The 8,567-nt window shown below is 44.4% G+C and overlaps 1 protein-coding gene across 6 annotated transcripts in view; it reads left to right on the top strand.

The window, feature by feature from the left end:
- Positions 1-272: 272 nt before the first annotated feature.
- The window catches only part of MAPT (microtubule associated protein tau), a 120,153-nt gene continuing 111,858 nt past the window's right edge, over positions 273-8,567 (top strand). For 4 of the 6 annotated variants that reach the window (XM_056548651.1, XM_056548652.1, XM_056548650.1 and 1 more), the window contains exon 1: positions 5,641-5,842. The gene's annotated coding sequence lies outside the window, so the exon portion shown is untranslated. Of the gene's footprint in view, positions 407-5,640; positions 5,843-8,567 lie in introns of those variants that run through there. The other 2 variants (XM_056548644.1, XM_056548646.1) reach the window with 2 other exon arrangements.

Below are 8,567 nucleotides of genomic sequence, written 5' to 3'. Positions count from 1 at the left end.
TATCACTGACTTATATTTTTTTGTATAATATTTCATGTTTTAGGGTTAAACACATAATCCCACCCTGGGAAGAAATAAAAAAATCTCTCCCATCAGGGTGGGCGCCTCAGACAGATCCCTCACACAAAGGAGCTGTATGGAGGGGGAGGGATAGAGGCTCTGGCTGCTGCTGATCCTGTCTCCATGGCAACCACCAGCCGCAGCAGCAGCAGGACCAGACGGGCGCGTCGCCGTTTGGGGGGCGTGGCCACAAGAGCGTGTAAGCATAATCCCGCCCATTACGTGTACGCGCATTCTCGGGAGCGCAGTGAAGTGCGAGCTGTCAGTGTGAAGGTTGTATGTTTTCTTGTTTAGCACAGTGAAGCGCGGCCACGTTTGCTCCCCGCCTGTGTTACGGTGCAGGACGGTGAGTTGTTCTTGCACGGCTCTGCAGTCGGGGGTGTACTTTGCTGGGGCTGGTAGTTCTGCAACCTGTGACTTCCCAGCTGTTGTGAAACTACAACTCCCAGCGTGCCCTGATAGCCTGCGACTGTCAGGGCATGCTGGGAGTTGTAGTTTCACAACAGCGGGAGAGCACTAAATCGCCAAGAGAAGCTCAATGGTACCTGTGCCTCCCCTCAGCTGAGCATGCTGGGAGTTGTAGTTTCACAACAGCTGGAGAGGTTCAAGATCACGGCTGTGAGCACTTGTACATCTGCCGTTGTTGCCATGCTGAGAGTTGTAGTTCCATAATAGGTCCCACTGGTGAATAGAGACCAGTCTTGAGCAGCCAATGTCACCCAGCTTTCCCAGATTCCTTAAAAACATTAAAACTATACCTGCTTATTGCATCTCTGGTTCGACATGCCATTCAGGATTGTGGGAAAGCTGTGTGGCAGTTTGGTCTTTCTGGGAGTTGCAGTTTAAATGTAATTCATTACCGATCCCCCTTAAAGGTGTACTCCGGCACTAAGACATCTTATCCCCTATCCAAAGGATAGGGGATAAGATGCCTGATCGCGGGGGTCCTGCCGCTGGGGACCCCCGTGATCTTCCATGCCGCACCCCATTAGAATCATCCCCCGGAGCGTGCTGATTACTGGCGATCACGGGGACGGAACATAGTGATGTCACACGGGGGCGGAGCTGTGACGTCACTATGCTCCATCTCCGTGATCGCCAGTAATCAGACCCTGAGCGAGCACGCTTCGGGGATTGATTCTAACGGGGTGCGGCGTGGAAGTTCACAGGGGTCCCCAGCGGCGGGACCCCCGCGCTCAGGCATCTTATCCCCTATCCTTTGGATAGGGGATAAGATGTCTTAGCGCCGGACTACCCCTTTAAGGACGGAGCGTTTTTCCGTTTTTGCACTTTTGTTTTTTTCCTCCTTACCTTTTAAAACTCATAACCCTTTACATTTTGCACCTACAGACTCATAGGATCGCATATTTTTTAGCACCACAATTCTACTTTGTAATGACGTCAGTCATTTTACTCCCAAATCTACGGTGAAACAAGAAAAAAAATAATTGTGCGACAAAATTGAAAGAAAAAAAAACGCCATTTTGTCACTTTTAGGGGCTTCCATTTCTACGCAGTGCATTTTTCGGTAAAAATGACACCTTCTCTTTATTCTATAGGTCCATACAATTAAAATGATCCCCTATTTATATAGGTTTGATTTTGTATTACCTCTTCTAAATGTCCTACTAACAAATAAATTGTCATGTAAAATTATATATTTTTAACCTATTGTTATCTTTCCTGTTAGTTACACAGAGGTCCCTACAGTTAGTAGCTTCCAGGACAAACATTGTATGTTGAAACCATTGTATCCTGAGACCAGAACTCTATGGAAAACTGGTAATGGGTTCCAAGGTCTCCAAAATATCAACCGAAAATAAGAAAAACTGAGGATTAAAGAAAGATGACAAGATAACTAGTAGAGATAAAGCAAATCCTTACATAAAAAGCCAAAAATCTATTTATACTAGGGATCGACCGATTATCGGTATGGCCGATAATCACGATTTTGGGCATTATCGGTATCAGCAATTACCTTGCCGATAAGCCGATAATGCCCCGCCCCCCACCGCACCGCGACCGCCCCCGACCCACCGCACCGCGTCGCACCCCCCACCGCACCGCCCCCATTGCCTCCCCATCCCCGGTTTTATAATTACCTGTTCCCGGTGCCCACGCTTCTTCTTGCTCCTGCTGCGTCCTGCGTTACGCTGTGCGCAGTGACGTGCACGACGTGACGTCACCGTCAGTGCGCACAGTGACAGTTCAGGAAGACGCCACCGGAGCCAGATGTAGAGTGGACCCCGGGAACAGGTAATTATAAAACCGGGGATGGGGGAGGCAATGGGGCCGGGGCGGTGCGGCGGCGGTTGCGGTGCGGCGGGTCAGCGGCGGTGATAGGACTCAGGACCCCCGGACAGGCACGGGGAGAGAAGCGGGTGGTGGCGGCGGCGGTCTATGGCACCGCAAAAGCCACTGCAGTGCATTGATTTATCAAATCAATGATCTACAGCGGTGTCGCGGGGGATAATAACTTATACCGGAATATCGGTATAAGCTATCGGCCCTTACCTATACCGATTATCGGTATCAGCCCTAAAAAACTGATATCGGTCGATCCCTAATTTATACATAAAGGTCCTGTACAGTACATAATGAATGGGAGATGTAAAATGGAGCTGCAATATCTGGTGTCCATAGGAGCAGCTAGTCCTAGCACAGGTAAAGAGTAGTACGGTAAAGTACCTTACTATACTCTAGGGCAGTGGTCTTCAACCTGCGGACCTCCAGATGTTGCTAAACTACAACTCCCAGCATGCCCGGACAGCCAACGGCTGTCCGGGCATGCTGGGAGTTGTAGTTTTGCAACATCTGGAGATCTGCAGGTTGAAGACCACTGCTCTAGGGCAGTGTTTCCCAACCAGTGTGCCTCCAGCTGTTGCAAAACTACAACTCCCAGCATGCTTGGACCACCTCCGGCACTCTTAGTCGGGAGTGTGTGTCGTCTACCGGTAGACAGCACACACTCCACTCATTTCTATGGAAGTGCTGATGATGCCTTAGTGCTGTACTCGGATCTTTTCGGCGCTCCCATACAAAGCAATGAAGTGCGCGCAATCTGCAGCACACGCTCCTCACTGATAGCTGAGATGGAGATGGCGGAGGGTCCCAGCGGTAGGACCCACCGCAATCAGCTACTTAAAGGGGTACTGGTGCCAGAAAGTTGAACAGATTTGTAAATTACTTCTAGTAAAAAAAATCTTTATCCTTACAGTACTTATTAGCGGCTGTATATTACAGAGAAAGTTCTTTTGTTTTTTTTATTTCTTTTTGTTTTTTCTGTCCACAATACTCTCTGCTGACACCTCTGTCTGTATCCGGAACTGTCCAGAGCAGCATAGGTTTGCTATGGGGATTTGCTCCTGTTCTAGACAGTTCCAGATACAGACAGAGGTGTCAGCAGAGAGCACTGTGGACAAAAAAAAAAGAAATTCAAAAACAAAAGAACTTTTTCTGTAGTATATAGCAGCTAATAAGTACTGGAAGGATAAAGATTTTTTTTTTTTAGAAGTAATTTACAAATCTGTTTAACTTTCTGGCACCATTTGATAAAAAAAAAAAAAAAATTTCCACCAGAGTACCCCTTTAACCCCTATCCTGTGAATAGGAGATAAGTAAATTTTTGCTAGATTTTTTCCTTTAAGGGATCAGTGTATCTGTTCCCTAGAAAGCTGGGTGACATAAAATCTGACAGTGTTTATAGGAATTTTGCTTGATACAGACAGAGTTATTTGGCATTTGTTGTTCTGGGCTACAGGAAAGATAGATAACAACCAACATAACTGTTTGTAGGGGGTTGTCACCCAGCTTTCCCGAACTCCTAAGCAGATCTGTCTATTAATGTAGTTGTGTTACATCCTCTGTTCCCACATTTCTGCAAAAATGGGAATATTTGCCCTTTGGGAAAACTGTGTTGCATCACTTGTAGCAGTGTTTCCCTACCTGTGGGTCTCCAGCTGTTGCGAAACTACAACTATTATGCCAAAGGTTGTCAGGGCATGCTTGCAGTTTTAGTTCTGCAACAGCTGGAGAAAAAAAAATATTTTTGACAAGATGATGGAGGATGAAAGCCTAAAGGTCAGTGCCATGACCGGGTATCCCAGCAGTCATAAGACGTAGGCCGCCTCCTCTCCATTGGCAGTGAAGACCCCAGATCATGGAATAACCAGAAGTCATAAATAAAAGCCTCCCATGTGATCATCATGTCATTAAAATGGGTGTTACAACACTGTCTACTGAAGTGTTTCCCAACCAGGGGGCCTCCAGATGTTGCAAAACTACAACTCCCAGCATGCCCAGACAACCAAAGGCATGCTGGGAGTTGTAGTTTTGCAACAGCTGGAGGCACCCTGATTTGGAAACACTGGTCTACTGTATAGTATCACTTCAGACCAGAGTTCTACAACCTGTGGGTCTCTTGCTCTGGGAGAACTATAACTCTCAGCATACCATGAAAGTCTGCTGTTTTTATGGCACACTAGAGGCTGAAGAACTACTGGTTAATACAGAATAGAACGTCACAATGAGATAGATAGATAGATAGATAGATAGATAGATAGATAGATAGATATGAGATAGATAGATAGATAGATAGATATGAGATAAATAGATATGAGATAGATAGATAAGAGATAAATAGATAGATAGATATGAGATAAATAGATATGAGATAGATGGATATGAGACAGATAGATAGATAGATAGATATGAGATAAATAGATATGAGATAGATAGATAGATAAGAGATAAATAGATAGATAGATATGAGATAGATAGATATGAGATAGATAGATAGATATGAGATAGATAGATAGATATGAGATAGATAGATATGAGATAGATAGATATGAGATAGATAGATAGATAGATAGATAGATAGATATGAGATAGATAGATAGATATGAGATAGATCGATATGAGATAGATAGATAGATATGATATAGATAGATATAAGATAGATAGATATGAGATAGATAGATAGATATGAGATAGATAGATATGAGATAGATAGATATGAGATAGATATATAGATAGATATGAGATAGATAGATATGAGATAGATTGATAGATAGATATGAGATAGATATAAGATAGATAGATATGAGATAGATAGATAGATATGAGATAGATAGATAGATAGATAGATATGAGATAGATAGATATGAGATAGATAGATAGATAGATATGAGATAGATAGATATGAGATAGATATGAGATAGATAGATAGATAGATGGATATGAGATAGATAGATAGATATAAGATAGATAGATAGATAGATATGAGATAGATAGATATGAGATAGATAGATAGGAGATAGATAGATAGATAGATATGAGATAGATAAATATGAGATAGATAGATAGATAGATAGATATTAGATAGATAGATATGAGATAGATAGATAGATATGAGATAGATAGATAGATAGATAATCTGCAATCTTTTGGTTCCTTATGTGTATACTACTACTCCTAGTGTACTCTGTCAGGGAATGCTGGGAGTTGCAGTTCCACAGCAGCAGCAGCAGCCTCCGGTCGCATTGTGCACACGGTGACAGCCTCTCCCTCCACCCTCAGGTGTCCATCTGTCCGGTAATCCCTCGTCCTGGCTCAGCCTCTCCCCCGATCACTAGTGACAGCCGCTCCCCCCTCCTCACGTGACCCGGCTCTCCTGACAGCTCGTCTGCTCGTCCCCGCCGCCGCTCGCCCCCGCTCCTCTAGCTCTGCGGACCAAGGAGACAGCAGCCCCGGCCAGCAGCGCCAGGATAACACCGGCCAGGTACCGAGCGCTCACCTATCACATTGTGCACCATCTGCATTGTATCTTATCATAGAACCTGCATCACTAGGGATATGACTGGACATGTGTCCTTTATGGCCAGGACCGTGTGTATGATGTCACCTATAGAAACCCTCAGGATGATGCTTATTATTGTAGGTCTTGAGTAGAGTAGATGTAGTGTGATATTTAGATTTCTATAAGGTATAATGTATGGACTTATATACTGTCATTCTTTCATGTATATCCATCTACAATGTATCACTTGTCCATCTATCTCATATTTATCTTTGATTATATGTTATATCTATCTATTATTATCTATTTATTATTATTATCTATATCTGTCTATCTATCATTATCCATCTATCTATCATTATCTATATCTGTCTATCTATCATTATCTATATCTATGTCTTTCATATTTATCTATCTTATATATATATATATATATATATATATATACATATATATCTGTATATCATCAATCTACATAGGTTATATAGAATTGCCATTCTGCATTTTACTATGTGACAAGCAGGTGGGGAGCAGAACAAAGAGGGTTCATCCCCTGATCCCCTCCTGGCTGCATTATTTTAAGGATGAGGTCTTGCTGACATATACTTTAACCCCCCTGCTGCCATAGACTGGACTCGGCATTGACCAAGTTAAGTGCGGTGGATAAAGGTGGCAGAGTGTATAGAGCTGCTGGCACATGCTAGGGTGAGGTGTGGCAGAGCCATCCCTCTATGGCATCCTATTGATAGGAGGGGGCTTCTACCCTGCACATACTGTTCCATCCAGTGCATTGTCTGCACATTTGCTGCTATGGGAGTGACCAGGGTCTCCATAGAAATATCATCTTATACACATGATATTCACATGTAGATATATCTGATCTGCTATAGAAAGCTGCCAGCATATAATTCACGCATGCATAAAAATCAGCATGCTCCCTAAAGATGGGGGTTGGGTACTTTATCTCGTGGGCTTATTTAACTGCAGGGAAATGCCTGGTATTTGGAGCCTGTCACACAGCAGGGTGGCATAATCCTGATAAATGTAGTACGGCCAGCGTTCAATATGGATGGGTCACTCCTGTGCTGCCGATCTGGCATCAAGCGTGGCTCCTGTGGGGCGTTGGCATTGCATGCCCTCACTGTGCAGAAGGTAGGGCGCAGGAATTTCACCCCAAGCCCTGTATTTGGTAACGTGCCAGCCTTGTGCCAAGGCTACATATGGGGACATTTTACCACCTCCCTTGTTTTTTTTTTTCCTCCTTGGTTTTACATGCACGCTGGATATGCCCCCGTTCGGTGCCAAGGAGCTGTTGGCAAGCTGTTTTTTTTTTTTAACTCTTCTGTTGCCGTATCTTGGCTACTGAGACAATATGGAAACAATGGTGGTTTGCCTGTGGCGGGCGCGTATTGTGGTGTGGGTTTTCTTACGGTATTTTCTCGGGATATATTGTGCATGGACACACCCCTTGCAGCGCAGTCCTCCACACTTTGCAGATGTTCCTCCATCGCTCTTACCCACAAGCCCTGCTTGCGCCCTCCATGGCTCTATCAATCCCGGCTTTTGTTTCTCTCCCAGCCCCAAAACGCTCCGTACACAGAGCCCCCTCCGCCACATCTGTTGGTAGTTTACTCTCCCCAACCATTTAGTGTTTTGTTCCTCCCTCCCCCCCTCCTCGAGAATACACAAGGGGACAGTCTGTGTCTCCTCTCTTGTCCCTGGCTTTGGCAATGCTTATTTTTTTTCTTTCTCTCCTCTCTTTGTGTTAGTACAATGGATGGAGCATTTAATAATCGGTTTTCATATCCGTGATATCAAAGCATAAGATTTGCTGCAGGAAAAGCAATGAAATACAATATGGTAATTTGTAGCTGAGATTGAGGAAATCTCATCGCAACGGCTTGAAACTGCGAAAACGAGAAATGATACAATATTGCGTTTCATTAGATATGTCCGTTGTATTATCAAGGCCGGCTGCCATAGATTACATTCCTGAATTATTTTCATGTGTCAAGTCATTTTCCCAGAACGCACCTGGGCATTGTGTCATTTAGAGCTGCCTATTGTTCTGCCCATGCTTCGGGCAGCCATTCGTCCTGCTTTACACGTGCCGTCTATATATTTCTAGGTATGCTCCCTGTAGGATATTCGAACCATTTCTATAATGGATGTTAGTGATGCATGCTGCCTGAAGTGTAGCTGTACAGTGGTCCCTCAACTTACAATGGCCTCAACGTACAATAGTTTCAACATACAATGGTCTTTTCTGGACCATGGTAAGTTGAAACCAGACTCAACTTACAATGCTACAGACAGTCCAGATCTGTGAAACGTGTCAATGGCTGGAAGAACCGACCAATCAGAATGGGCATTCACTGGTAAAACCCCTGTATTACTGAAGCGTATGCACTGACTGGTGTCTGATAGCGCCCCCTACAGTACAGGGAGGTATTACATGTTCTGTACTCTTTACCTGTACCAGGGTTAGCTGCTCCTTTGGACACCAGGTGAGGGCGACCATTACTTTTTTAGGACAATGTGTGTATCCTGAAGAAGCTTCTGTCCTCTACATAGACCAGTGTTTCCCAATGAGGGTGCCTCCAGCTGTTGCAAAACTACAACTCCCAGCATGCCCGGACAGCCAAAGGCTGTCCGGGCATGCTGGGAGTTGTAGTTTTGCAAAAACTGGAGGCACCCTGGTTGGAAA

Source organism: Hyla sarda, chromosome 12, assembly GCF_029499605.1.
Source record: "Hyla sarda isolate aHylSar1 chromosome 12, aHylSar1.hap1, whole genome shotgun sequence".
In the NCBI taxonomy this organism is placed as follows: domain Eukaryota; kingdom Metazoa; phylum Chordata; class Amphibia; order Anura; family Hylidae; genus Hyla; species Hyla sarda.
Note: the sequence above shows the minus strand (reverse complement) of the source record. Positions and strands in the feature narration are given on the sequence as shown.